At 46.0% G+C, this 26,288-nt stretch overlaps 25 non-coding genes across 25 annotated transcripts; 16 read left to right on the top strand and 9 right to left on the bottom strand.

Moving 5' to 3' along the window:
• Positions 1-791: 791 nt before the first annotated feature.
• TRNAK-CUU (transfer RNA lysine (anticodon CUU)) lies at positions 792-864 on the bottom strand. The gene has a single exon. It is a non-coding gene; the product is annotated as a tRNA-Lys (tRNA).
• Positions 865-998: 134 nt separating this feature from the next.
• Positions 999-1,069, top strand: TRNAG-GCC (transfer RNA glycine (anticodon GCC)). The gene has a single exon. It is a non-coding gene; the product is annotated as a tRNA-Gly (tRNA).
• A 1,550-nt stretch (positions 1,070-2,619) lies between these two features.
• On the top strand, positions 2,620-2,690 carry TRNAG-GCC (transfer RNA glycine (anticodon GCC)). Its single transcript has one exon. It is a non-coding gene; the product is annotated as a tRNA-Gly (tRNA).
• A 1,344-nt stretch (positions 2,691-4,034) lies between these two features.
• Positions 4,035-4,107, bottom strand: TRNAK-CUU (transfer RNA lysine (anticodon CUU)). The gene has a single exon. It is a non-coding gene; the product is annotated as a tRNA-Lys (tRNA).
• Positions 4,108-4,241: 134 nt separating this feature from the next.
• On the top strand, positions 4,242-4,312 carry TRNAG-GCC (transfer RNA glycine (anticodon GCC)). Its single transcript has one exon. It is a non-coding gene; the product is annotated as a tRNA-Gly (tRNA).
• Positions 4,313-5,862: 1,550 nt separating this feature from the next.
• Positions 5,863-5,933, top strand: TRNAG-GCC (transfer RNA glycine (anticodon GCC)). Its single transcript has one exon. It is a non-coding gene; the product is annotated as a tRNA-Gly (tRNA).
• A 1,550-nt stretch (positions 5,934-7,483) lies between these two features.
• On the top strand, positions 7,484-7,554 carry TRNAG-GCC (transfer RNA glycine (anticodon GCC)). Its single transcript has one exon. It is a non-coding gene; the product is annotated as a tRNA-Gly (tRNA).
• Positions 7,555-8,898: 1,344 nt separating this feature from the next.
• Positions 8,899-8,971, bottom strand: TRNAK-CUU (transfer RNA lysine (anticodon CUU)). Its single transcript has one exon. It is a non-coding gene; the product is annotated as a tRNA-Lys (tRNA).
• Positions 8,972-9,105: 134 nt separating this feature from the next.
• Positions 9,106-9,176, top strand: TRNAG-GCC (transfer RNA glycine (anticodon GCC)). Its single transcript has one exon. It is a non-coding gene; the product is annotated as a tRNA-Gly (tRNA).
• A 1,550-nt stretch (positions 9,177-10,726) lies between these two features.
• TRNAG-GCC (transfer RNA glycine (anticodon GCC)) lies at positions 10,727-10,797 on the top strand. Its single transcript has one exon. It is a non-coding gene; the product is annotated as a tRNA-Gly (tRNA).
• Positions 10,798-12,140: 1,343 nt separating this feature from the next.
• On the bottom strand, positions 12,141-12,213 carry TRNAK-CUU (transfer RNA lysine (anticodon CUU)). Its single transcript has one exon. It is a non-coding gene; the product is annotated as a tRNA-Lys (tRNA).
• Positions 12,214-12,347: 134 nt separating this feature from the next.
• Positions 12,348-12,418, top strand: TRNAG-GCC (transfer RNA glycine (anticodon GCC)). The gene has a single exon. It is a non-coding gene; the product is annotated as a tRNA-Gly (tRNA).
• Positions 12,419-13,761: 1,343 nt separating this feature from the next.
• Positions 13,762-13,834, bottom strand: TRNAK-CUU (transfer RNA lysine (anticodon CUU)). Its single transcript has one exon. It is a non-coding gene; the product is annotated as a tRNA-Lys (tRNA).
• Positions 13,835-13,968: 134 nt separating this feature from the next.
• On the top strand, positions 13,969-14,039 carry TRNAG-GCC (transfer RNA glycine (anticodon GCC)). The gene has a single exon. It is a non-coding gene; the product is annotated as a tRNA-Gly (tRNA).
• Positions 14,040-15,382: 1,343 nt separating this feature from the next.
• Positions 15,383-15,455, bottom strand: TRNAK-CUU (transfer RNA lysine (anticodon CUU)). The gene has a single exon. It is a non-coding gene; the product is annotated as a tRNA-Lys (tRNA).
• Positions 15,456-15,589: 134 nt separating this feature from the next.
• On the top strand, positions 15,590-15,660 carry TRNAG-GCC (transfer RNA glycine (anticodon GCC)). The gene has a single exon. It is a non-coding gene; the product is annotated as a tRNA-Gly (tRNA).
• Positions 15,661-17,004: 1,344 nt separating this feature from the next.
• TRNAK-CUU (transfer RNA lysine (anticodon CUU)) lies at positions 17,005-17,077 on the bottom strand. Its single transcript has one exon. It is a non-coding gene; the product is annotated as a tRNA-Lys (tRNA).
• A 134-nt stretch (positions 17,078-17,211) lies between these two features.
• On the top strand, positions 17,212-17,282 carry TRNAG-GCC (transfer RNA glycine (anticodon GCC)). The gene has a single exon. It is a non-coding gene; the product is annotated as a tRNA-Gly (tRNA).
• A 1,550-nt stretch (positions 17,283-18,832) lies between these two features.
• Positions 18,833-18,903, top strand: TRNAG-GCC (transfer RNA glycine (anticodon GCC)). Its single transcript has one exon. It is a non-coding gene; the product is annotated as a tRNA-Gly (tRNA).
• A 1,550-nt stretch (positions 18,904-20,453) lies between these two features.
• TRNAG-GCC (transfer RNA glycine (anticodon GCC)) lies at positions 20,454-20,524 on the top strand. Its single transcript has one exon. It is a non-coding gene; the product is annotated as a tRNA-Gly (tRNA).
• Positions 20,525-22,074: 1,550 nt separating this feature from the next.
• TRNAG-GCC (transfer RNA glycine (anticodon GCC)) lies at positions 22,075-22,145 on the top strand. The gene has a single exon. It is a non-coding gene; the product is annotated as a tRNA-Gly (tRNA).
• Positions 22,146-23,488: 1,343 nt separating this feature from the next.
• Positions 23,489-23,561, bottom strand: TRNAK-CUU (transfer RNA lysine (anticodon CUU)). The gene has a single exon. It is a non-coding gene; the product is annotated as a tRNA-Lys (tRNA).
• Positions 23,562-23,695: 134 nt separating this feature from the next.
• Positions 23,696-23,766, top strand: TRNAG-GCC (transfer RNA glycine (anticodon GCC)). Its single transcript has one exon. It is a non-coding gene; the product is annotated as a tRNA-Gly (tRNA).
• A 1,344-nt stretch (positions 23,767-25,110) lies between these two features.
• Positions 25,111-25,183, bottom strand: TRNAK-CUU (transfer RNA lysine (anticodon CUU)). The gene has a single exon. It is a non-coding gene; the product is annotated as a tRNA-Lys (tRNA).
• Positions 25,184-25,317: 134 nt separating this feature from the next.
• Positions 25,318-25,388, top strand: TRNAG-GCC (transfer RNA glycine (anticodon GCC)). Its single transcript has one exon. It is a non-coding gene; the product is annotated as a tRNA-Gly (tRNA).
• The last annotated feature ends 900 nt before the right edge of the window (positions 25,389-26,288 follow it).

Genomic DNA, 26,288 nt, shown 5'->3' with positions numbered 1-26,288 from the left:
GTAGTAACAAACTTAAGTCAAATGAAAGCAACCACTTTTTTTGCTTGCCGGGACTGAAAGGCTTTTTGGTTTGTAACTTTTGTTGGGAAGTACCTCATCTAAAAACAAGTTAAGGGAAAGAGCAACTTCCTTTTTTTCAATCCTCTCAGCTAAATCTCTGGCCGTGTGCAGAGTGCCCTCCTCATACTGCTATGTGAGCAACTTTGGAGTGCAAAGCCTAATACACACCATACCAATGCCTGTCAGATAGATGGGTCGAACAGATGATTTCCGGCAGGTCCGATCTGATTTCCGATCGTTTTTCTGATTGATTTGCATAGTAGTGATCGGAAATCCGAACGGAAATCCGATCGTGTCTGTCGGAAAGGATCTATCGGCCCATCTATCTGATGGGGAATTGCATGGTGTGCACCAGGCATACGAGAATGAGTATCTTTCAGGTGGTTGTTCCTTGTCAAGTGATTGATTGTAAGTCTCTCCTTGACAAAAGGACTGGAGTAAAGCCAACGGAAATCTGGGAAAAGCAGATAAGAAAAGTAGTATAGGAAAGATGAGTAAGATTGTAAGAAGGAGTGTTTTTCTCTTTCTTGGGGTGGTGAAGCACTTTTGCTGAAAAGTTGTTAAAAGAGGTTGTGTGAGTAAAAGTGAAGGGGAAAGCTGAGATGACATTTTCGTTTGTTAGCAAAGGGAGTGGGGAGTGGCATGTGAAAGAGGAAGTGATGGCCTGGTGATGGTTTGTAATCGTTTTGGAGGAGCTCTGCCTAGTAGAAAGTAAAAGGAGAAGCTTTGATCGCCCAACGTGGGGCTCGAACCCACGACCCTGAGATTAAGAGTCTCATGCTCTACCGACTGAGCTAGCCAGGCTTGCTTGCTTGAGCTGAAATGTCAAAAATTGCAAAATGGCGCCAGCCTCACCTTTGCCATCCGCACAGAAGAAGGCAATCTTGTATGGCCTGATTTGGCTGGCCACGTTTTTCAGCACCGAGCAACAGGGCAAGGCATTGGTGGTTCAGTGGTAGAATTCTCGCCTGCCACGCGGGAGGCCCGGGTTCGATTCCCGGCCAATGCAAATGCTAGGATTTTGGCACACCTCCACACTTTGCACTTCTCAAGCTTAAGACATCTCTGCAGGCCAGAAGCCATTTAAGGACATTTGCAAGAGTCACCGTGGCACTTGGCCACAGTGCTGGCTGACAGTCGAGAAGAGGGACCCTAGTACCCAGCAAACATGACTCTAAGACACACAAGTTAAAGCAGCCTTGGGACACTTGCGTGCCCAAAGGCCTTGCATGTCTTCTAGCAGTGCCAGTGACGTGCAGCATCTCTCCCTCTCCAGTACTCACCTATTAGGCTTCTTTTTAACTGTCTAGAAAAGCCTCGGAAATGCCAAGTCAGCAGCATCTGCTCATCTGGTGTTGTTTTACAACTTTTTGCCTTGTTGTCTTTGCACTCTACTCAGGGCCTTGCTCAAATTTGGAGCGTTCTCTCTAGGCCCTCATTCATTCTACTTTTGTCCTGAGTTTTCTCACAGTAGATGTTGAGATGTTGTGTCAGCTTACCTACAACTTGCTTTCCCAGCACCTAGCAATTAAGAAAACATACTAAAAGTACAGAAAAAAAAGTAGTAACAAACTTAAGTCAAATGAAAGCAACCACTTTTTTTGCTTGCCGGGACTGAAAGGCTTTTTGGTTTGTAACTTTTGTTGGGAAGTACCTCATCTAAAAACAAGTTAAGGGAAAGAGCAACTTCCTTTTTTTCAATCCTCTCAGCTAAATCTCTGGCCGTGTGCAGAGTGCCCTCCTCATACTGCTATGTGAGCAACTTTGGAGTGCAAAGCCTAATACACACCATACCAATGCCTGTCAGATAGATGGGTCGAACAGATGATTTCCGGCAGGTCCGATCTGATTTCCGATCGTTTTTCTGATTGATTTGCATAGTAGTGATCGGAAATCCGAACGGAAATCCGATCGTGTCTGTCGGAAAGGATCTATCGGCCCATCTATCTGATGGGGAATTGCATGGTGTGCACCAGGCATACGAGAATGAGTATCTTTCAGGTGGTTGTTCCTTGTCAAGTGATTGATTGTAAGTCTCTCCTTGACAAAAGGACTGGAGTAAAGCCAACGGAAATCTGGGAAAAGCAGATAAGAAAAGTAGTATAGGAAAGATGAGTAAGATTGTAAGAAGGAGTGTTTTTCTCTTTCTTGGGGTGGTGAAGCACTTTTGCTGAAAAGTTGTTAAAAGAGGTTGTGTGAGTAAAAGTGAAGGGGAAAGCTGAGATGACATTTTCGTTTGTTAGCAAAGGGAGTGGGGAGTGGCATGTGAAAGAGGAAGTGATGGCCTGGTGATGGTTTGTAATCGTTTTGGAGGAGCTCTGCCTAGTAGAAAGTAAAAGGAGAAGCTTTGATCGCCCAACGTGGGGCTCAAACCCACGACCCTGAGATTAAGAGTCTCATGCTCTACCGACTGAGCTAGCCAGGCTTGCTTGCTTGAGCTGAAATGTCAAAAATTGCAAAATGGCGCCAGCCTCACCTTTGCCATCCGCACAGAAGAAGGCAATCTTGTATGGCCTGATTTGGCTGGCCACGTTTTTCAGCACCGAGCAACAGGGCAAGGCATTGGTGGTTCAGTGGTAGAATTCTCGCCTGCCACGCGGGAGGCCCGGGTTCGATTCCCGGCCAATGCAAATGCTAGGATTTTGGCACACCTCCACACTTTGCACTTCTCAAGCTTAAGACATCTCTGCAGGCCAGAAGCCATTTAAGGACATTTGCAAGAGTCACCGTGGCACTTGGCCACAGTGCTGGCTGACAGTCGAGAAGAGGGACCCTAGTACCCAGCAAACATGACTCTAAGACACACAAGTTAAAGCAGCCTTGGGACACTTGCGTGCCCAAAGGCCTTGCATGTCTTCTAGCAGTGCCAGTGACGTGCAGCATCTCTCCCTCTCCAGTACTCACCTATTAGGCTTCTTTTTAACTGTCTAGAAAAGCCTCGGAAATGCCAAGTCAGCAGCATCTGCTCATCTGGTGTTGTTTTACAACTTTTTGCCTTGTTGTCTTTGCACTCTACTCAGGGCCTTGCTCAAATTTGGAGTGTTCTCTCTAGGCCCTCATTCATTCTACTTTTGTCCTGAGTTTTCTCACAGTAGATGTTGAGATGTTGTGTCAGCTTACCTACAACTTGCTTTCCCAGCACCTAGCAATTAAGAAAACATACTAAAAGTACAGAAAAAAAAAGTAGTAACAAACTTAAGTCAAATGAAAGCAACCACTTTTTTTGCTTGCCGGGACTGAAAGGCTTTTTGGTTTGTAACTTTTGTTGGGAAGTACCTCATCTAAAAACAAGTTAAGGGAAAGAGCAACTTCCTTTTTTTCAATCCTCTCAGCTAAATCTCAGGCCGTGTGCAGAGTGCCCTCCTCATACTGCTATGTGAGCACCTTTGGAGTGCAAAGCCTAATACACACCATACCAATGCCTGTCAGATAGATGGGTCGAACAGATGATTTCCGGCAGGTCCGATCTGATTTCCGATCGTTTTTCTGATTGATTTGCATAGTAGTGATCGGAAATCCGAACGGAAATCCGATCGTGTCTGTCGGAAAGGATCTATCGGCCCATCTATCTGATGGGGAATTGCATGGTGTGCACCAGGCATACGAGAATGAGTATCTTTCAGGTGGTTGTTCCTTGTCAAGTGATTGATTGTAAGTCTCTCCTTGACAAAAGGACTGGAGTAAAGCCAACGGAAATCTGTGAAAAGCAGATAAGAAAAGTAGTATAGGAAAGATGAGTAAGATTGTAAGAAGGAGTGTTTTTCTCTTTCTTGGGGTGGTGAAGCACTTTTGCTGAAAAGTTGTTAAAAGAGGTTGTGTGAGTAAAAGTGAAGGGGAAAGCTGAGATGACATTTTCGTTTGTTAGCAAAGGGAGTGGGGAGTGGCATGTGAAAGAGGAAGTGATGGCCTGGTGATGGTTTGTAATCGTTTTGGAGGAGCTGTGCCTAGTAGAAAGTAAAAGGAGAAGCTTTGATCGCCCAACGTGGGGCTCGAACCCACGACCCTGAGATTAAGAGTCTCATGCTCTACCTACTGAGCTAGCCGGGCTTGCTTGCTTGAGCTGAAATGTCAAAAATTGCAAAATGGCGCCAGCCTCACCTTTGCCATCCGCACAGAAGAAGGCAATCTTGTATGACCTGATTTGGCTGGCCACGTTTTTCAGCACCGAGCAACAGGGCAAGGCATTGGTGGTTCAGTGGTAGAATTCTCGCCTGCCATGCGGGAGGCCTGGGTTCGATTCCCGGCCAATGCAAATGCTAGGATTTTGGCACACCTCCACACTTTGCACTTCTCAAGCTTAAGACATCTCTGCAGGCCAGAAGCCATTTAAGGACATTTGCAAGAGTCACCGTGGCACTTGGCCACAGTGCTGGCTGACAGTCGAGAAGAGGGACCCTAGTACCCAGCAAACATGACTCTAAGACACACAAGTTAAAGCAGCCTTGGGACACTTGCGTGCCCAAAGGCCTTGCATGTCTTCTAGCAGTGCCAGTGACGTGCAGCATCTCTCCCTCTCCAGTACTCACCTATTAGGCTTCTTTTTAACTGTCTAGAAAAGCCTCGGAAATGCCAAGTCAGCAGCATCTGCTCATCTGGTGTTGTTTTACAACTTTTTGCCTTGTTGTCTTTGCACTCTACTCAGGGCCTTGCTCAAATTTGGAGCGTTCTCTCTAGGCCCTCATTCATTCTACTTTTGTCCTGAGTTTTCTCACAGTAGATGTTGAGATGTTGTGTCAGCTTACCTACAACTTGCTTTCCCAGCACCTAGCAATTAAGAAAACATACTAAAAGTACAGAAAAAAAAGTAGTAACAAACTTAAGTCAAATGAAAGCAACCACTTTTTTTGCTTGCCGGGACTGAAAGGCTTTTTGGTTTGTAACTTTTGTTGGGAAGTACCTCATCTAAAAACAAGTTAAGGGAAAGAGCAACTTCCTTTTTTTCAATCCTCTCAGCTAAATCTCTGGCCGTGTGCAGAGTGCCCTCCTCATACTGCTATGTGAGCAACTTTGGAGTGCAAAGCCTAATACACACCATACCAATGCCTGTCAGATAGATGGGTCGAACAGATGATTTCCGGCAGGTCCGATCTGATTTCCGATCGTTTTTCTGATGGATTTGCATAGTAGTGATCGGAAATCCGAACGGAAATCCGATCGTGTCTGTCGGAAAGGATCTATCGGCCCATCTATCTGATGGGGAATTGCATGGTGTGCACCAGGCATACGAGAATGAGTATCTTTCAGGTGGTTGTTCCTTGTCAAGTGATTGATTGTAAGTCTCTCCTTGACAAAAGGACTGGAGTAAAGCCAACGGAAATCTGGGAAAAGCAGATAAGAAAAGTAGTATAGGAAAGATGAGTAAGATTGTAAGAAGGAGTGTTTTTCTCTTTCTTGGGGTGGTGAAGCACTTTTGCTGAAAAGTTGTTAAAAGAGGTTGTGTGAGTAAAAGTGAAGGGGAAAGCTGAGATGACATTTTCGTTTGTTAGCAAAGGGAGTGGGGAGTGGCATGTGAAAGAGGAAGTGATGGCCTGGTGATGGTTTGTAATCGTTTTGGAGGAGCTCTGCCTAGTAGAAAGTAAAAGGAGAAGCTTTGATCGCCCAACGTGGGGCTCGAACCGACGACCCTGAGATTAAGAGCCTCATGCTCTACCGACTGAGCTAGCCGGGCTTGCTTGCTTGAGCTGAAATGTCAAAAATTGCAAAATGGCGCCAGCCTCACCTTTGCCATCCGCACAGAAGAAGGCAATCTTGTATGGCCTGATTTGGCTGGCCACGTTTTTCAGCACCGAGCAACAGGGCAAGGCATTGGTGGTTCAGTGGTAGAATTCTCGCCTGCCACGCGGGAGGCCCGGGTTCGATTCCCGGCCAATGCAAATGCTAGGATTTTGGCACACCTCCACACTTTGCACTTCTCAAGCTTAAGACATCTCTGCAGGCCAGAAGCCATTTAAGGACATTTGCAAGAGTCACCGTGGCACTTGGCCACAGTGCTGGCTGACAGTCGAGAAGAGGGACCCTAGTACCCAGCAAACATGACTCTAAGACACACAAGTTAAAGCAGCCTTGGGACACTTGCGTGCCCAAAGGCCTTGCATGTCTTCTAGCAGTGCCAGTGACGTGCAGCATCTCTCCCTCTCCAGTACTCACCTATTAGGCTTCTTTTTAACTGTCTAGAAAAGCCTCGGAAATGCCAAGTCAGCAGCATCTGCTCATCTGGTGTTGTTTTACAACTTTTTGCCTTGTTGTCTTTGCACTCTACTCAGGGCCTTGCTCAAATTTGGAGCGTTCTCTCTAGGCCCTCATTCATTCTACTTTTGTCCTGAGTTTTCTCACAGTAGATGTTGAGATGTTGTGTCAGCTTACCTACAACTTGCTTTCCCAGCACCTAGCAATTAAGAAAACATACTAAAAGTACAGAAAAAAAAGTAGTAACAAACTTAAGTCAAATGAAAGCAACCACTTTTTTTGCTTGCCGGGACTGAAAGGCTTTTTGGTTTGTAACTTTTGTTGGGAAGTACCTCATCTAAAAACAAGTTAAGGGAAAGAGCAACTTCCTTTTTTTCAATCCTCTCAGCTAAATCTCTGGCCGTGTGCAGAGTGCCCTCCTCATACTGCTATGTGAGCAACTTTGGAGTGCAAAGCCTAATACACACCATACCAATGCCTGTCAGATAGATGGGTCGAACAGATGATTTCCGGCAGGTCCGATCTGATTTCCGATCGTTTTTCTGATTGATTTGCATAGTAGTGATCGGAAATCCGAACGGAAATCCGATCGTGTCTGTCGGAAAGGATCTATCGGCCCATCTATCTGATGGGGAATTGCATGGTGTGCACCAGGCATACGAGAATGAGTATCTTTCAGGTGGTTGTTCCTTGTCAAGTGATTGATTGTAAGTCTCTCCTTGACAAAAGGACTGGAGTAAAGCCAACGGAAATCTGGGAAAAGCAGATAAGAAAAGTAGTATAGGAAAGATGAGTAAGATTGTAAGAAGGAGTGTTTTTCTCTTTCTTGGGGTGGTGAAGCACTTTTGCTGAAAAGTTGTTAAAAGAGGTTGTGTGAGTAAAAGTGAAGGGGAAAGCTGAGATGACATTTTCGTTTGTTAGCAAAGGGAGTGGGGAGTGGCATGTGAAAGAGGAAGTGATGGCCTGGTGATGGTTTGTAATCGTTTTGGAGGAGCTCTGCCTAGTAGAAAGTAAAAGGAGAAGCTTTGATCGCCCAACGTGGGGCTCAAACCCACGACCCTGAGATTAAGAGTCTCATGCTCTACCGACTGAGCTAGCCGGGCTTGCTTGCTTGAGCTGAAATGTCAAAAATTGCAAAATGGCGCCAGCCTCACCTTTGCCATCCGCACAGAAGAAGGCAATCTTGTATGGCCTGATTTGGCTGGCCACGTTTTTCAGCACCGAGCAACAGGGCAAGGCATTGGTGGTTCAGTGGTAGAATTCTCGCCTGCCACGCGGGAGGCCCGGGTTCGATTCCCGGCCAATGCAAATGCTAGGATTTTGGCACACCTCCACACTTTGCACTTCTCAAGCTTAAGACATCTCTGCAGGCCAGAAGCCATTTAAGGACATTTGCAAGAGTCACCGTGGCACTTGGCCACAGTGCTGGCTGACAGTCGAGAAGAGGGACCCTAGTACCCAGCAAACATGACTCTAAGACACACAAGTTAAAGCAGCCTTGGGACACTTGCGTGCCCAAAGGCCTTGCATGTCTTCTAGCAGTGCCAGTGACGTGCAGCATCTCTCCCTCTCCAGTACTCACCTATTAGGCTTCTTTTTAACTGTCTAGAAAAGCCTCGGAAATGCCAAGTCAGCAGCATCTGCTCATCTGGTGTTGTTTTACAACTTTTTGCCTTGTTGTCTTTGCACTCTACTCAGGGCCTTGCTCAAATTTGGAGTGTTCTCTCTAGGCCCTCATTCATTCTACTTTTGTCCTGAGTTTTCTCACAGTAGATGTTGAGATGTTGTGTCAGCTTACCTACAACTTGCTTTCCCAGCACCTAGCAATTAAGAAAACATACTAAAAGTACAGAAAAAAAAAGTAGTAACAAACTTAAGTCAAATGAAAGCAACCACTTTTTTTGCTTGCCGGGACTGAAAGGCTTTTTGGTTTGTAACTTTTGTTGGGAAGTACCTCATCTAAAAACAAGTTAAGGGAAAGAGCAACTTCCTTTTTTTCAATCCTCTCAGCTAAATCTCAGGCCGTGTGCAGAGTGCCCTCCTCATACTGCTATGTGAGCACCTTTGGAGTGCAAAGCCTAATACACACCATACCAATGCCTGTCAGATAGATGGGTCGAACAGATGATTTCCGGCAGGTCCGATCTGATTTCCGATCGTTTTTCTGATTGATTTGCATAGTAGTGATCGGAAATCCGAACGGAAATCCGATCGTGTCTGTCGGAAAGGATCTATCGGCCCATCTATCTGATGGGGAATTGCATGGTGTGCACCAGGCATACGAGAATGAGTATCTTTCAGGTGGTTGTTCCTTGTCAAGTGATTGATTGTAAGTCTCTCCTTGACAAAAGGACTGGAGTAAAGCCAACGGAAATCTGGGAAAAGCAGATAAGAAAAGTAGTATAGGAAAGATGAGTAAGATTGTAAGAAGGAGTGTTTTTCTCTTTCTTGGGGTGGTGAAGCACTTTTGCTGAAAAGTTGTTAACAGAGGTTGTGTGAGTAAAAGTGAAGGGGAAAGCTGAGATGACATTTTCGTTTGTTAGCAAAGGGAGTGGGGAGTGGCATGTGAAAGAGGAAGTGATGGCCTGGTGATGGTTTGTAATCGTTTTGGAGGAGCTCTGCCTAGTAGAAAGTAAAAGGAGAAGCTTTGATCGCCCAACGTGGGGCTCGAACCCACGACCCTGAGATTAAGAGTCTCATGCTCTACCGACTGAGCTAGCCGGGCTTGCTTGCTTGAGCTGAAATGTCAAAAATTGCAAAATGGCGCCAGCCTCACCTTTGCCATCCGCACAGAAGAAGGCAATCTTGTATGGCCTGATTTGGCTGGCCACGTTTTTCAGCACCGAGCAACAGGGCAAGGCATTGGTGGTTCAGTGGTAGAATGCTCGCCTGCCATGCGGGAGGCCCGGGTTCGATTCCCGGCCAATGCAAATGCTAGGATTTTGGCACACCTCCACACTTTGCACTTCTCAAGCTTAAGACATCTCTGCAGGCCAGAAGCCATTTAAGGACATTTGCAAGAGTCACCGTGGCACTTGGCCACAGTGCTGGCTGACAGTCGAGAAGAGGGACCCTAGTACCCAGCAAACATGACTCTAAGACACACAAGTTAAAGCAGCCTTGGGACACTTGCGTGCCCAAAGGCCTTGCATGTCTTCTAGCAGTGCCAGTGACGTGCAGCATCTCTCCCTCTCCAGTACTCACCTATTAGGCTTCTTTTTAACTGTCTAGAAAAGCCTCGGAAATGCCAAGTCAGCAGCATCTGCTCATCTGGGGTTGTTTTACAACTTTTTGCCTTGTTGTCTTTGCACTCTACTCAGGGCCTTGCTCAAATTTGGAGCGTTCTCTCTAGGCCCTCATTCATTCTACTTTTGTCCTGAGTTTTCTCACAGTAGATGTTGAGATGTTGTGTCAGCTTACCTACAACTTGCTTTCCCAGCACCTAGCAATTAAGAAAACATACTAAAAGTACAGAAAAAAAAGTAGTAACAAACTTAAGTCAAATGAAAGCAACCACTTTTTTTGCTTGCCGGGACTGAAAGGCTTTTTGGTTTGTAACTTTTGTTGGGAAGTACCTCATCTAAAAACAAGTTAAGGGAAAGAGCAACTTCCTTTTTTTCAATCCTCTCAGCTAAATCTCAGGCCGTGTGCAGAGTGCCCTCCTCATACTGCTATGTGAGCACCTTTGGAGTGCAAAGCCTAATACACACCATACCAATGCCTGTCAGATAGATGGGTCGAACAGATGATTTCCGGCAGGTCCGATCTGATTTCCGATCGTTTTTCTGATGGATTTGCATAGTAGTGATCGGAAATCCGAACGGAAATCCGATCGTGTCTGTCGGAAAGGATCTATCGGCCCATCTATCTGATGGGGAATTGCATGGTGTGCACCAGGCATACGAGAATGAGTATCTTTCAGGTGGTTGTTCCTTGTCAAGTGATTGATTGTAAGTCTCTCCTTGACAAAAGGACTGGAGTAAAGCCAACGGAAATCTGGGAAAAGCAGATAAGAAAAGTAGTATAGGAAAGATGAGTAAGATTGTAAGAAGGAGTGTTTTTCTCTTTCTTGGGGTGGTGAAGCACTTTTGCTGAAAAGTTGTTAAAAGAGGTTGTGTGAGTAAAAGTGAAGGGGAAAGCTGAGATGACATTTTCGTTTGTTAGCAAAGGGAGTGGGGAGTGGCATGTGAAAGAGGAAGTGATGGCCTGGTGATGGTTTGTAATCGTTTTGGAGGAGCTCTGCCTAGTAGAAAGTAAAAGGAGAAGCTTTGATCGCCCAACGTGGGGCTCAAACCCACGACCCTGAGATTAAGAGTCTCATGCTCTACCGACTGAGCTAGCCGGGCTTGCTTGCTTGAGCTGAAATGTCAAAAATTGCAAAATGGCGCCAGCCTCACCTTTGCCATCCGCACAGAAGAAGGCAATCTTGTATGGCCTGATTTGGCTGGCCACGTTTTTCAGCACCGAGCAACAGGGCAAGGCATTGGTGGTTCAGTGGTAGAATTCTCGCCTGCCACGCGGGAGGCCTGGGTTCGATTCCCGGCCAATGCAAATGCTAGAATTTTGGCACACCTCCACACTTTGCACTTCTCAAGCTTAAGACATCTCTGCAGGCCAGAAGCCATTTAAGGACATTTGCAAGAGTCACCGTGGCACTTGGCCACAGTGCTGGCTGACAGTCGAGAAGAGGGACCCTAGTACCCAGCAAACATGACTCTAAGACACACAAGTTAAAGCAGCCTTGGGACACTTGCGTGCCCAAAGGCCTTGCATGTCTTCTAGCAGTGCCAGTGACGTGCAGCATCTCTCCCTCTCCAGTACTCACCTATTAGGCTTCTTTTTAACTGTCTAGAAAAGCCTCGGAAATGCCAAGTCAGCAGCATCTGCTCATCTGGTGTTGTTTTACAACTTTTTGCCTTGTTGTCTTTGCACTCTACTCAGGGCCTTGCTCAAATTTGGAGCGTTCTCTCTAGGCCCTCATTCATTCTACTTTTGTCCTGAGTTTTCTCACAGTAGATGTTGAGATGTTGTGTCAGCTTACCTACAACTTGCTTTCCCAGCACCTAGCAATTAAGAAAACATACTAAAAGTACAGAAAAAAAAGTAGTAACAAACTTAAGTCAAATGAAAGCAACCACTTTTTTTGCTTGCCGGGACTGAAAGGCTTTTTGGTTTGTAACTTTTGTTGGGAAGTACCTCATCTAAAAACAAGTTAAGGGAAAGAGCAACTTCCTTTTTTTCAATCCTCTCAGCTAAATCTCTGGCCGTGTGCAGAGTGCCCTCCTCATACTGCTATGTGAGCAACTTTGGAGTGCAAAGCCTAATACACACCATACCAATGCCTGTCAGATAGATGGGTCGAACAGATGATTTCCGGCAGGTCCGATCTGATTTCCGATCGTTTTTCTGATTGATTTGCATAGTAGTGATCGGAAATCCGAACGGAAATCCGATCGTGTCTGTCGGAAAGGATCTATCGGCCCATCTATCTGATGGGGAATTGCATGGTGTGCACCAGGCATACGAGAATGAGTATCTTTCAGGTGGTTGTTCCTTGTCAAGTGATTGATTGTAAGTCTCTCCTTGACAAAAGGACTGGAGTAAAGCCAACGGAAATCTGGGAAAAGCAGATAAGAAAAGTAGTATAGGAAAGATGAGTAAGATTGTAAGAAGGAGTGTTTTTCTCTTTCTTGGGGTGGTGAAGCACTTTTGCTGAAAAGTTGTTAAAAGAGGTTGTGTGAGTAAAAGTGAAGGGGAAAGCTGAGATGACATTTTCGTTTGTTAGCAAAGGGAGTGGGGAGTGGCATGTGAAAGAGGAAGTGATGGCCTGGTGATGGTTTGTAATCGTTTTGGAGGAGCTCTGCCTAGTAGAAAGTAAAAGGAGAAGCTTTGATCGCCCAACGTGGGGCTCGAACCCACGACCCTGAGATTAAGAGTCTCATGCTCTACCGACTGAGCTAGCCGGGCTTGCTTGCTTGAGCTGAAATGTCAAAAATTGCAAAATGGCGCCAGCCTCACCTTTGCCATCCGCACAGAAGAAGGCAATCTTGTATGGCCTGATTTGGCTGGCCACGTTTTTCAGCACCGAGCAACAGGGCAAGGCATTGGTGGTTCAGTGGAAGAATTCTCGCCTGCCACGCGGGAGGCCCGGGTTCGATTCCCGGCCAATGCAAATGCTAGGATTTTGGCACACCTCCACACTTTGCACTTCTCAAGCTTAAGACATCTCTGCAGGCCAGAAGCCATTTAAGGACATTTGCAAGAGTCACCGTGGCACTTGGCCACAGTGCTGGCTGACAGTCGAGAAGAGGGACCCTAGTACCCAGCAAACATGACTCTAAGACACACAAGTTAAAGCAGCCTTGGGACACTTGCGTGCCCAAAGGCCTTGCATGTCTTCTAGCAGTGCCAGTGACGTGCAGCATCTCTCCCTCTCCAGTACTCACCTATTAGGCTTCTTTTTAACTGTCTAGAAAAGCCTCGGAAATGCCAAGTCAGCAGCATCTGCTCATCTGGTGTTGTTTTACAACTTTTTGCCTTGTTGTCTTTGCACTCTACTCAGGGCCTTGCTCAAATTTGGAGTGTTCTCTCTAGGCCCTCATTCATTCTACTTTTGTCCTGAGTTTTCTCACAGTAGATGTTGAGATGTTGTGTCAGCTTACCTACAACTTGCTTTCCCAGCACCTAGCAATTAAGAAAACATACTAAAAGTACAGAAAAAAAAGTAGTAACAAACTTAAGTCAAATGAAAGCAACCACTTTTTTTGCTTGCCGGGACTGAAAGGCTTTTTGGTTTGTAACTTTTGTTGGGAAGTACCTCATCTAAAAACAAGTTAAGGGAAAGAGCAACTTCCTTTTTTTCAATCCTCTCAGCTAAATCTCAGGCCGTGTGCAGAGTGCCCTCCTCATACTGCTATGTGAGCACCTTTGGAGTGCAAAGCCTAATACACACCATACCAATGCCTGTCAGATAGATGGGTCGAACAGATGATTTCCGGCAGGTCCGATCTGATTTCCGATCGTTTTTCTGATTGATTTGCATAGTAGTGATCGGAAATCCGAACGGAAATCCGATCGTGTCTGTCGGAAAGGATCTATCGGCCCATCTATCTGATGGGGAATTGCATGGTGTGCACCAGGCATACGAGAATGAGTATCTTTCAGGTGGTTGTTCCTTGTCAAGTGATTGATTGTAAGTCTCTCCTTGACAAAAGGACTGGAGTAAAGCCAACGGAAATCTGGGAAAAGCAGATAAGAAAAGTAGTATAGGAAAGATGAGTAAGATTGTAAGAAGGAGTGTTTTTCTCTTTCTTGGGGTGGTGAAGCACTTTTGCTGAAAAGTTGTTAACAGAGGTTGTGTGAGTAAAAGTGAAGGGGAAAGCTGAGATGACATTTTCGTTTGTTAGCAAAGGGAGTGGGGAGTGGCATGTGAAAGAGGAAGTGATGGCCTGGTGATGGTTTGTAATCGTTTTGGAGGAGCTCTGCCTAGTAGAAAGTAAAAGGAGAAGCTTTGATCGCCCAACGTGGGGCTCGAACCCACGACCCTGAGATTAAGAGTCTCATGCTCTACCGACTGAGCTAGCCGGGCTTGCTTGCTTGAGCTGAAATGTCAAAAATTGCAAAATGGCGCCAGCCTCACCTTTGCCATCCGCACAGAAGAAGGCAATCTTGTATGGCCTGATTTGGCTGGCCACGTTTTTCAGCACCGAGCAACAGGGCAAGGCATTGGTGGTTCAGTGGAAGAATGCTCGCCTGCCACGCGGGAGGCCCGGGTTCGATTCCCGGCCAATGCAAATGCTAGGATTTTGGCACACCTCCACACTTTGCACTTCTCAAGCTTAAGACATCTCTGCAGGCCAGAAGCCATTTAAGGACATTTGCAAGAGTCACCGTGGCACTTGGCCACAGTGCTGGCTGACAGTCGAGAAGAGGGACCCTAGTACCCAGCAAACATGACTCTAAGACACACAAGTTAAAGCAGCCTTGGGACACTTGCGTGCCCAAAGGCCTTGCATGTCTTCTAGCAGTGCCAGTGACGTGCAGCATCTCTCCCTCTCCAGTACTCACCTATTAGGCTTCTTTTTAACTGTCTAGAAAAGCCTCGGAAATGCCAAGTCAGCAGCATCTGCTCATCTGGGGTTGTTTTACAACTTTTTGCCTTGTTGTCTTTGCACTCTACTCAGGGCCTTGCTCAAATTTGGAGCGTTCTCTCTAGGCCCTCATTCATTCTACTTTTGTCCTGAGTTTTCTCACAGTAGATGTTGAGATGTTGTGTCAGCTTACCTACAACTTGCTTTCCCAGCACCTAGCAATTAAGAAAACATACTAAAAGTACAGAAAAAAAAGTAGTAACAAACTTAAGTCAAATGAAAGCAACCACTTTTTTTGCTTGCCGGGACTGAAAGGCTTTTTGGTTTGTAACTTTTGTTGGGAAGTACCTCATCTAAAAACAAGTTAAGGGAAAGAGCAACTTCCTTTTTTTCAATCCTCTCAGCTAAATCTCAGGCCGTGTGCAGAGTGCCCTCCTCATACTGCTATGTGAGCACCTTTGGAGTGCAAAGCCTAATACACACCATACCAATGCCTGTCAGATAGATGGGTCGAACAGATGATTTCCGGCAGGTCCGATCTGATTTCCGATCGTTTTTCTGATTGATTTGCATAGTAGTGATCGGAAATCCGAACGGAAATCCGATCGTGTCTGTCGGAAAGGATCTATCGGCCCATCTATCTGATGGGGAATTGCATGGTGTGCACCAGGCATACGAGAATGAGTATCTTTCAGGTGGTTGTTCCTTGTCAAGTGATTGATTGTAAGTCTCTCCTTGACAAAAGGACTGGAGTAAAGCCAACGGAAATCTGGGAAAAGCAGATAAGAAAAGTAGTATAGGAAAGATGAGTAAGATTGTAAGAAGGAGTGTTTTTCTCTTTCTTGGGGTGGTGAAGCACTTTTGCTGAAAAGTTGTTAACAGAGGTTGTGTGAGTAAAAGTGAAGGGGAAAGCTGAGATGACATTTTCGTTTGTTAGCAAAGGGAGTGGGGAGTGGCATGTGAAAGAGGAAGTGATGGCCTGGTGATGGTTTGTAATCGTTTTGGAGGAGCTCTGCCTAGTAGAAAGTAAAAGGAGAAGCTTTGATCGCCCAACGTGGGGCTCGAACCCACGACCCTGAGATTAAGAGTCTCATGCTCTACCGACTGAGCTAGCCGGGCTTGCTTGCTTGAGCTGAAATGTCAAAAATTGCAAAATGGCGCCAGCCTCACCTTTGCCATCCGCACAGAAGAAGGCAATCTTGTATGGCCTGATTTGGCTGGCCACGTTTTTCAGCACCGAGCAACAGGGCAAGGCATTGGTGGTTCAGTGGAAGAATGCTCGCCTGCCACGCGGGAGGCCCGGGTTCGATTCCCGGCCAATGCAAATGCTAGGATTTTGGCACACCTCCACACTTTGCACTTCTCAAGCTTAAGACATCTCTGCAGGCCAGAAGCCATTTAAGGACATTTGCAAGAGTCACCGTGGCACTTGGCCACAGTGCTGGCTGACAGTCGAGAAGAGGGACCCTAGTACCCAGCAAACATGACTCTAAGACACACAAGTTAAAGCAGCCTTGGGACACTTGCGTGCCCAAAGGCCTTGCATGTCTTCTAGCAGTGCCAGTGACGTGCAGCATCTCTCCCTCTCCAGTACTCACCTATTAGGCTTCTTTTTAACTGTCTAGAAAAGCCTCGGAAATGCCAAGTCAGCAGCATCTGCTCATCTGGTGTTGTTTTACAACTTTTTGCCTTGTTGTCTTTGCACTCTACTCAGGGCCTTGCTCAAATTTGGAGTGTTCTCTCTAGGCCCTCATTCATTCTACTTTTGTCCTGAGTTTTCTCACAGTAGATGTTGAGATGTTGTGTCAGCTTACCTACAACTTGCTTTCCCAGCACCTAGCAATTAAGAAAACATACTAAAAGTACAGAAAAAAAAAGTAGTAACAAACTTAAGTCAAATGAAAGCAACCACTTTTTTTGCTTGCCGGGACTGAAAGGCTTTTTGGTTTGTAACTTTTGTTGGGAAGTACCTCATCTAAAAACAAGTTAAGGGAAAGAGCAACTTCCTTTTTTTCAATCCTCTCAGCTAAATCTCAGGCCGTGTGCAGAGTGCCCTCCTCATACTGCTATGTGAGCACCTTTGGAGTGCAAAGCCTAATACACACCATACCAATGCCTGTCAGATAGATGGGTCGAACAGATGATTTCCGGCAGGTCCGATCTGATTTCCGATCGTTTTTCTGATTGATTTGCATAGTAGTGATCGGAAATCCGAACGGAAATCCGATCGTGTCTGTCGGAAAGGATCTATCGGCCCATCTATCTGATGGGGAATTGCATGGTGTGCACCAGGCATACGAGAATGAGTATCTTTCAGGTGGTTGTTCCTTGTCAAGTGATTGATTGTAAGTCTCTCCTTGACAAAAGGACTGGAGTAAAGCCAACGGAAATCTGGGAAAAGCAGATAAGAAAAGTAGTATAGGAAAGATGAGTAAGATTGTAAGAAGGAGTGTTTTTCTCTTTCTTGGGGTGGTGAAGCACTTTTGCTGAAAAGTTGTTAACAGAGGTTGTGTGAGTAAAAGTGAAGGGGAAAGCTGAGATGACATTTTCGTTTGTTAGCAAAGGGAGTGGGGAGTGGCATGTGAAAGAGGAAGTGATGGCCTGGTGATGGTTTGTAATCGTTTTGGAGGAGCTCTGCCTAGTAGAAAGTAAAAGGAGAAGCTTTGATCGCCCAACGTGGGGCTCGAACCCACGACCCTGAGATTAAGAGTCTCATGCTCTACCGACTGAGCTAGCCGGGCTTGCTTGCTTGAGCTGAAATGTCAAAAATTGCAAAATGGCGCCAGCCTCACCTTTGCCATCCGCACAGAAGAAGGCAATCTTGTATGGCCTGATTTGGCTGGCCACGTTTTTCAGCACCGAGCAACAGGGCAAGGCATTGGTGGTTCAGTGGAAGAATGCTCGCCTGCCACGCGGGAGGCCCGGGTTCGATTCCCGGCCAATGCAAATGCTAGGATTTTGGCACACCTCCACACTTTGCACTTCTCAAGCTTAAGACATCTCTGCAGGCCAGAAGCCATTTAAGGACATTTGCAAGAGTCACCGTGGCACTTGGCCACAGTGCTGGCTGACAGTCGAGAAGAGGGACCCTAGTACCCAGCAAACATGACTCTAAGACACACAAGTTAAAGCAGCCTTGGGACACTTGCGTGCCCAAAGGCCTTGCATGTCTTCTAGCAGTGCCAGTGACGTGCAGCATCTCTCCCTCTCCAGTACTCACCTATTAGGCTTCTTTTTAACTGTCTAGAAAAGCCTCGGAAATGCCAAGTCAGCAGCATCTGCTCATCTGGGGTTGTTTTACAACTTTTTGCCTTGTTGTCTTTGCACTCTACTCAGGGCCTTGCTCAAATTTGGAGCGTTCTCTCTAGGCCCTCATTCATTCTACTTTTGTCCTGAGTTTTCTCACAGTAGATGTTGAGATGTTGTGTCAGCTTACCTACAACTTGCTTTCCCAGCACCTAGCAATTAAGAAAACATACTAAAAGTACAGAAAAAAAAGTAGTAACAAACTTAAGTCAAATGAAAGCAACCACTTTTTTTGCTTGCCGGGACTGAAAGGCTTTTTGGTTTGTAACTTTTGTTGGGAAGTACCTCATCTAAAAACAAGTTAAGGGAAAGAGCAACTTCCTTTTTTTCAATCCTCTCAGCTAAATCTCAGGCCGTGTGCAGAGTGCCCTCCTCATACTGCTATGTGAGCACCTTTGGAGTGCAAAGCCTAATACACACCATACCAATGCCTGTCAGATAGATGGGTCGAACAGATGATTTCCGGCAGGTCCGATCTGATTTCCGATCGTTTTTCTGATGGATTTGCATAGTAGTGATCGGAAATCCGAACGGAAATCCGATCGTGTCTGTCGGAAAGGATCTATCGGCCCATCTATCTGATGGGGAATTGCATGGTGTGCACCAGGCATACGAGAATGAGTATCTTTCAGGTGGTTGTTCCTTGTCAAGTGATTGATTGTAAGTCTCTCCTTGACAAAAGGACTGGAGTAAAGCCAACGGAAATCTGGGAAAAGCAGATAAGAAAAGTAGTATAGGAAAGATGAGTAAGATTGTAAGAAGGAGTGTTTTTCTCTTTCTTGGGGTGGTGAAGCACTTTTGCTGAAAAGTTGTTAAAAGAGGTTGTGTGAGTAAAAGTGAAGGGGAAAGCTGAGATGACATTTTCGTTTGTTAGCAAAGGGAGTGGGGAGTGGCATGTGAAAGAGGAAGTGATGGCCTGGTGATGGTTTGTAATCGTTTTGGAGGAGCTCTGCCTAGTAGAAAGTAAAAGGAGAAGCTTTGATCGCCCAACGTGGGGCTCAAACCCACGACCCTGAGATTAAGAGTCTCATGCTCTACCGACTGAGCTAGCCGGGCTTGCTTGCTTGAGCTGAAATGTCAAAAATTGCAAAATGGCGCCAGCCTCACCTTTGCCATCCGCACAGAAGAAGGCAATCTTGTATGGCCTGATTTGGCTGGCCACGTTTTTCAGCACCGAGCAACAGGGCAAGGCATTGGTGGTTCAGTGGTAGAATTCTCGCCTGCCACGCGGGAGGCCTGGGTTCGATTCCCGGCCAATGCAAATGCTAGAATTTTGGCACACCTCCACACTTTGCACTTCTCAAGCTTAAGACATCTCTGCAGGCCAGAAGCCATTTAAGGACATTTGCAAGAGTCACCGTGGCACTTGGCCACAGTGCTGGCTGACAGTCGAGAAGAGGGACCCTAGTACCCAGCAAACATGACTCTAAGACACACAAGTTAAAGCAGCCTTGGGACACTTGCGTGCCCAAAGGCCTTGCATGTCTTCTAGCAGTGCCAGTGACGTGCAGCATCTCTCCCTCTCCAGTACTCACCTATTAGGCTTCTTTTTAACTGTCTAGAAAAACCTCGGAAATGCCAAGTCAGCAGCATCTGCTCATCTGGTGTTGTTTTACAACTTTTTGCCTTGTTGTCTTTGCACTCTACTCAGGGCCTTGCTCAAATTTGGAGCGTTCTCTCTAGGCCCTCATTCATTCTACTTTTGTCCTGAGTTTTCTCACAGTAGAAGTTGAGATGTTGTGTCAGCTTACCTACAACTTGCTTTCCCAGCACCTAGCAATTAAGAAAACATACTAAAAGTACAGAAAAAAAAGTAGTAACAAACTTAAGTCAAATGAAAGCAACCACTTTTTTTGCTTGCCGGGACTGAAAGGCTTTTTGGTTTGTAACTTTTGTTGGGAAGTACCTCATCTAAAAACAAGTTAAGGGAAAGAGCAACTTCCTTTTTTTCAATCCTCTCAGCTAAATCTCAGGCCGTGTGCAGAGTGCCCTCCTCATACTGCTATGTGAGCACCTTTGGAGTGCAAAGCCTAATACACACCATACCAATGCCTGTCAGATAGATGGGTCGAACAGATGATTTCCGGCAGGTCCGATCTGATTTCCGATCGTTTTTCTGATGGATTTGCATAGTAGTGATCGGAAATCCGAACGGAAATCCGATCGTGTCTGTCGGAAAGGATCTATCGGCCCATCTATCTGATGGGGAATTGCATGGTGTGCACCAGGCATACGAGAATGAGTATCTTTCAGGTGGTTGTTCCTTGTCAAGTGATTGATTGTAAGTCTCTCCTTGACAAAAGGACTGGAGTAAAGCCAACGGAAATCTGTGAAAAGCAGATAAGAAAAGTAGTATAGGAAAGATGAGTAAGATTGTAAGAAGGAGTGTTTTTCTCTTTCTTGGGGTGGTGAAGCACTTTTGCTGAAAAGTTGTTAAAAGAGGTTGTGTGAGTAAAAGTGAAGGGGAAAGCTGAGATGACATTTTCGTTTGTTAGCAAAGGGAGTGGGGAGTGGCATGTGAAAGAGGAAGTGATGGCCTGGTGATGGTTTGTAATCGTTTTGGAGGAGCTCTGCCTAGTAGAAAGTAAAAGGAGAAGCTTTGATCGCCCAACGTGGGGCTCGAACCCACGACCCTGAGATTAAGAGTCTCATGCTCTACCTACTGAGCTAGCCAGGCTTGCTTGCTTGAGCTGAAATGTCAAAAATTGCAAAATGGCGCCAGCCTCACCTTTGCCATCCGCACAGAAGAAGGCAATCTTGTATGACCTGATTTGGCTGGCCACGTTTTTCAGCACCGAGCAACAGGGCAAGGCATTGGTGGTTCAGTGGTAGAATTCTCGCCTGCCACGCGGGAGGCCTGGGTTCGATTCCCGGCCAATGCAAATGCTAGGATTTTGGCACACCTCCACACTTTGCACTTCTCAAGCTTAAGACATCTCTGCAGGCCAGAAGCCATTTAAGGACATTTGCAAGAGTCACCGTGGCACTTGGCCACAGTGCTGGCTGACAGTCGAGAAGAGGGACCCTAGTACCCAGCAAACATGACTCTAAGACACACAAGTTAAAGCAGCCTTGGGACACTTGCGTGCCCAAAGGCCTTGCATGTCTTCTAGCAGTGCCAGTGACGTGCAGCATCTCTCCCTCTCCAGTACTCACCTATTAGGCTTCTTTTTAACTGTCTAGAAAAGCCTCGGAAATGCCAAGTCAGCAGCATCTGCTCATCTGGTGTTGTTTTACAACTTTTTGCCTTGTTGTCTTTGCACTCTACTCAGGGCCTTGCTCAAATTTGGAGCGTTCTCTCTAGGCCCTCATTCATTCTACTTTTGTCCTGAGTTTTCTCACAGTAGATGTTGAGATGTTGTGTCAGCTTACCTACAACTTGCTTTCCCAGCACCTAGCAATTAAGAAAACATACTAAAAGTACAGAAAAAAAAGTAGTAACAAACTTAAGTCAAATGAAAGCAACCACTTTTTTTGCTTGCCGGGACTGAAAGGCTTTTTGGTTTGTAACTTTTGTTGGGAAGTACCTCATCTAAAAACAAGTTAAGGGAAAGAGCAACTTCCTTTTTTTCAATCCTCTCAGCTAAATCTCAGGCCGTGTGCAGAGTGCCCTCCTCATACTGCTATGTGAGCACCTTTGGAGTGCAAAGCCTAATACACACCATACCAATGCCTGTCAGATAGATGGGTCGAACAGATGATTTCCGGCAGGTCCGATCTGATTTCCGATCGTTTTTCTGATGGATTTGCATAGTAGTGATCGGAAATCCGAACGGAAATCCGATCGTGTCTGTCGGAAAGGATCTATCGGCCCATCTATCTGATGGGGAATTGCATGGTGTGCACCAGGCATACGAGAATGAGTATCTTTCAGGTGGTTGTTCCTTGTCAAGTGATTGATTGTAAGTCTCTCCTTGACAAAAGGACTGGAGTAAAGCCAACGGAAATCTGGGAAAAGCAGATAAGAAAAGTAGTATAGGAAAGATGAGTAAGATTGTAAGAAGGAGTGTTTTTCTCTTTCTTGGGGTGGTGAAGCACTTTTGCTGAAAAGTTGTTAAAAGAGGTTGTGTGAGTAAAAGTGAAGGGGAAAGCTGAGATGACATTTTCGTTTGTTAGCAAAGGGAGTGGGGAGTGGCATGTGAAAGAGGAAGTGATGGCCTGGTGATGGTTTGTAATCGTTTTGGAGGAGCTCTGCCTAGTAGAAAGTAAAAGGAGAAGCTTTGATCGCCAAACGTGGGGCTCAAACCCACGACCCTGAGATTAAGAGTCTCATGCTCTACCGACTGAGCTAGCCGGGCTTGCTTGCTTGAGCTGAAATGTCAAAAATTGCAAAATGGCGCCAGCCTCACCTTTGCCATCCGCACAGAAGAAGGCAATCTTGTATGGCCTGATTTGGCTGGCCACGTTTTTCAGCACCGAGCAACAGGGCAAGGCATTGGTGGTTCAGTGGTAGAATTCTCGCCTGCCACGCGGGAGGCCTGGGTTCGATTCCCGGCCAATGCAAATGCTAGGATTTTGGCACACCTCCACACTTTGCACTTCTCAAGCTTAAGACATCTCTGCAGGCCAGAAGCCATTTAAGGACATTTGCAAGAGTCACCGTGGCACTTGGCCACAGTGCTGGCTGACAGTCGAGAAGAGGGACCCTAGTACCCAGCAAACATGACTCTAAGACACACAAGTTAAAGCAGCCTTGGGACACTTGCATGCCCAAAGGCCTTGCATGTCTTCTAGCAGTGCCAGTGACGTGCAGCATCTCTCCCTCTCCAGTACTCACCTATTAGGCTTCTTTTTAACTGTCTAGAAAAACCTCGGAAATGCCAAGTCAGCAGCATCTGCTCATCTGGTGTTGTTTTACAACTTTTTGCCTTGTTGTCTTTGCACTCTACTCAGGGCCTTGCTCAAATTTGGAGCGTTCTCTCTAGGCCCTCATTCATTCTACTTTTGTCCTGAGTTTTCTCACAGTAGATGTTGAGATGTTGTGTCAGCTTACCTACAACTTGCTTTCCCAGCACCTAGCAATTAAGAAAACATACTAAAAGTACAGAAAAAAAAGTAGTAACAAACTTAAGTCAAATGAAAGCAACCACTTTTTTTGCTTGCCGGGACTGAAAGGCTTTTTGGTTTGTAACTTTTGTTGGGAAGTACCTCATCTAAAAACAAGTTAAGGGAAAGAGCAACTTCCTTTTTTTCAATCCTCTCAGCTAAATCTCAGGCCGTGTGCAGAGTGCCCTCCTCATACTGCTATGTGAGCACCTTTGGAGTGCAAAGCCTAATACACACCATACCAATGCCTGTCAGATAGATGGGTCGAACAGATGATTTCCGGCAGGTCCGATCTGATTTCCGATCGTTTTTCTGATGGATTTGCATAGTAGTGATCGGAAATCCGAACGGAAATCCGATCGTGTCTGTCGGAAAGGATCTATCGGCCCATCTATCTGATGGGGAATTGCATGGTGTGCACCAGGCATACGAGAATGAGTATCTTTCAGGTTATTGTTCCTTGTCAAGTGATTGATTGTAAGTCTCTCCTTGACAAAAGGACTGGAGTAAAGCCAACGGAAATCTGGGAAAAGCAGATAAGAAAAGTAGTATAGGAAAGATGAGTAAGATTGTAAGAAGGAGTGTTTTTCTCTTTCTTGGGGTGGTGAAGCACTTTTGCTGAAAAGTTGTTAAAAGAGGTTGTGTGAGTAAAAGTGAAGGGGAAAGCTGAGATGACATTTTCGTTTGTTAGCAAAGGGAGTGGGGAGTGGCATGTGAAAGAGGAAGTGATGGCCTGGTGATGGTTTGTAATCGTTTTGGAGGAGCTCTGCCTAGTAGAAAGTAAAAGGAGAAGCTTTGATCGCCCAACGTGGGGCTCGAACCCACGACCCTGAGATTAAGAGTCTCATGCTCTACCAACTGAGCTAGCCAGGCTTGCTTGCTTGAGCTGAAATGTCAAAAATTGCAAAATGGCGCCAGCCTCACCTTTGCCATCCGCACAGAAGAAGGCAATCTTGTATGGCCTGATTTGGCTGGCCACGTTTTTCAGCACCGAGCAACAGGGCAAGGCATTGGTGGTTCAGTGGTAGAATTCTCGCCTGCCACGCGGGAGGCCCGGGTTCGATTCCCGGCCAATGCAAATGCTAGGATTTTGGCACACCTCCACACTTTGCACTTCTCAAGCTTAAGACATCTCTGCAGGCCAGAAGCCATTTAAGGACATTTGCAAGAGTCACCGTGGCACTTGGCCACAGTGCTGGCTGACAGTCGAGAAGAGGGACCCTAGTACCCAGCAAACATGACTCTAAGACACACAAGTTAAAGCAGCCTTGGGACACTTGCGTGCCCAAAGGCCTTGCATGTCTTCTAGCAGTGCCAGTGACGTGCAGCATCTCTCCCTCTCCAGTACTCACCTATTAGGCTTCTTTTTAACTGTCTAGAAAAGCCTCGGAAATGCCAAGTCAGCAGCATCTGCTCATCTGGTGTTGTTTTACAACTTTTTGCCTTGTTGTCTTTGCACTCTACTCAGGGCCTTGCTCAAATTTGGAGTGTTCTCTCTAGGCCCTCATTCATTCTACTTTTGTCCTGAGTTTTCTCACAGTAGATGTTGAGATGTTGTGTCAGCTTACCTACAACTTGCTTTCCCAGCACCTAGCAATTAAGAAAACATACTAAAAGTACAGAAAAAAAAAGTAGTAACAAACTTAAGTCAAATGAAAGCAACCACTTTTTTTGCTTGCCGGGACTGAAAGGCTTTTTGGTTTGTAACTTTTGTTGGGAAGTACCTCATCTAAAAACAAGTTAAGGGAAAGAGCAACTTCCTTTTTTTCAATCCTCTCAGCTAAATCTCAGGCCGTGTGCAGAGTGCCCTCCTCATACTGCTATGTGAGCACCTTTGGAGTGCAAAGCCTAATACACACCATACCAATGCCTGTCAGATAGATGGGTCGAACAGATGATTTCCGGCAGGTCCGATCTGATTTCCGATCGTTTTTCTGATTGATTTGCATAGTAGTGATCGGAAATCCGAACGGAAATCCGATCGTGTCTGTCGGAAAGGATCTATCGGCCCATCTATCTGATGGGGAATTGCATGGTGTGCACCAGGCATACGAGAATGAGTATCTTTCAGGTGGTTGTTCCTTGTCAAGTGATTGATTGTAAGTCTCTCCTTGACAAAAGGACTGGAGTAAAGCCAACGGAAATCTGGGAAAAGCAGATAAGAAAAGTAGTATAGGAAAGATGAGTAAGATTGTAAGAAGGAGTGTTTTTCTCTTTCTTGGGGTGGTGAAGCACTTTTGCTGAAAAGTTGTTAACAGAGGTTGTGTGAGTAAAAGTGAAGGGGAAAGCTGAGATGACATTTTCGTTTGTTAGCAAAGGGAGTGGGGAGTGGCATGTGAAAGAGGAAGTGATGGCCTGGTGATGGTTTGTAATCGTTTTGGAGGAGCTCTGCCTAGTAGAAAGTAAAAGGAGAAGCTTTGATCGCCCAACGTGGGGCTCGAACCCACGACCCTGAGATTAAGAGTCTCATGCTCTACCGACTGAGCTAGCCGGGCTTGCTTGCTTGAGCTGAAATGTCAAAAATTGCAAAATGGCGCCAGCCTCACCTTTGCCATCCGCACAGAAGAAGGCAATCTTGTATGGCCTGATTTGGCTGGCCACGTTTTTCAGCACCGAGCAACAGGGCAAGGCATTGGTGGTTCAGTGGAAGAATGCTCGCCTGCCACGCGGGAGGCCCGGGTTCGATTCCCGGCCAATGCAAATGCTAGGATTTTGGCACACCTCCACACTTTGCACTTCTCAAGCTTAAGACATCTCTGCAGGCCAGAAGCCATTTAAGGACATTTGCAAGAGTCACCGTGGCACTTGGCCACAGTGCTGGCTGACAGTCGAGAAGAGGGACCCTAGTACCCAGCAAACATGACTCTAAGACACACAAGTTAAAGCAGCCTTGGGACACTTGCGTGCCCAAAGGCCTTGCATGTCTTCTAGCAGTGCCAGTGACGTGCAGCATCTCTCCCTCTCCAGTACTCACCTATTAGGCTTCTTTTTAACTGTCTAGAAAAGCCTCGGAAATGCCAAGTCAGCAGCATCTGCTCATCTGGTGTTGTTTTACAACTTTTTGCCTTGTTGTCTTTGCACTCTACTCAGGGCCTTGCTCAAATTTGGAGTGTTCTCTCTAGGCCCTCATTCATTCTACTTTTGTCCTGAGTTTTCTCACAGTAGATGTTGAGATGTTGTGTCAGCTTACCTACAACTTGCTTTCCCAGCACCTAGCAATTAAGAAAACATACTAAAAGTACAGAAAAAAAAAGTAGTAACAAACTTAAGTCAAATGAAAGCAACCACTTTTTTTGCTTGCCGGGACTGAAAGGCTTTTTGGTTTGTAACTTTTGTTGGGAAGTACCTCATCTAAAAACAAGTTAAGGGAAAGAGCAACTTCCTTTTTTTCAATCCTCTCAGCTAAATCTCAGGCCGTGTGCAGAGTGCCCTCCTCATACTGCTATGTGAGCACCTTTGGAGTGCAAAGCCTAATACACACCATACCAATGCCTGTCAGATAGATGGGTCGAACAGATGATTTCCGGCAGGTCCGATCTGATTTCCGATCGTTTTTCTGATTGATTTGCATAGTAGTGATCGGAAATCCGAACGGAAATC

This window comes from Hyperolius riggenbachi, chromosome 4, assembly GCF_040937935.1.
Source record: "Hyperolius riggenbachi isolate aHypRig1 chromosome 4, aHypRig1.pri, whole genome shotgun sequence".
NCBI lineage: Eukaryota > Metazoa > Chordata > Amphibia > Anura > Hyperoliidae > Hyperolius > Hyperolius riggenbachi.
This window is presented reverse-complemented; position numbering and strand designations above follow the sequence as displayed.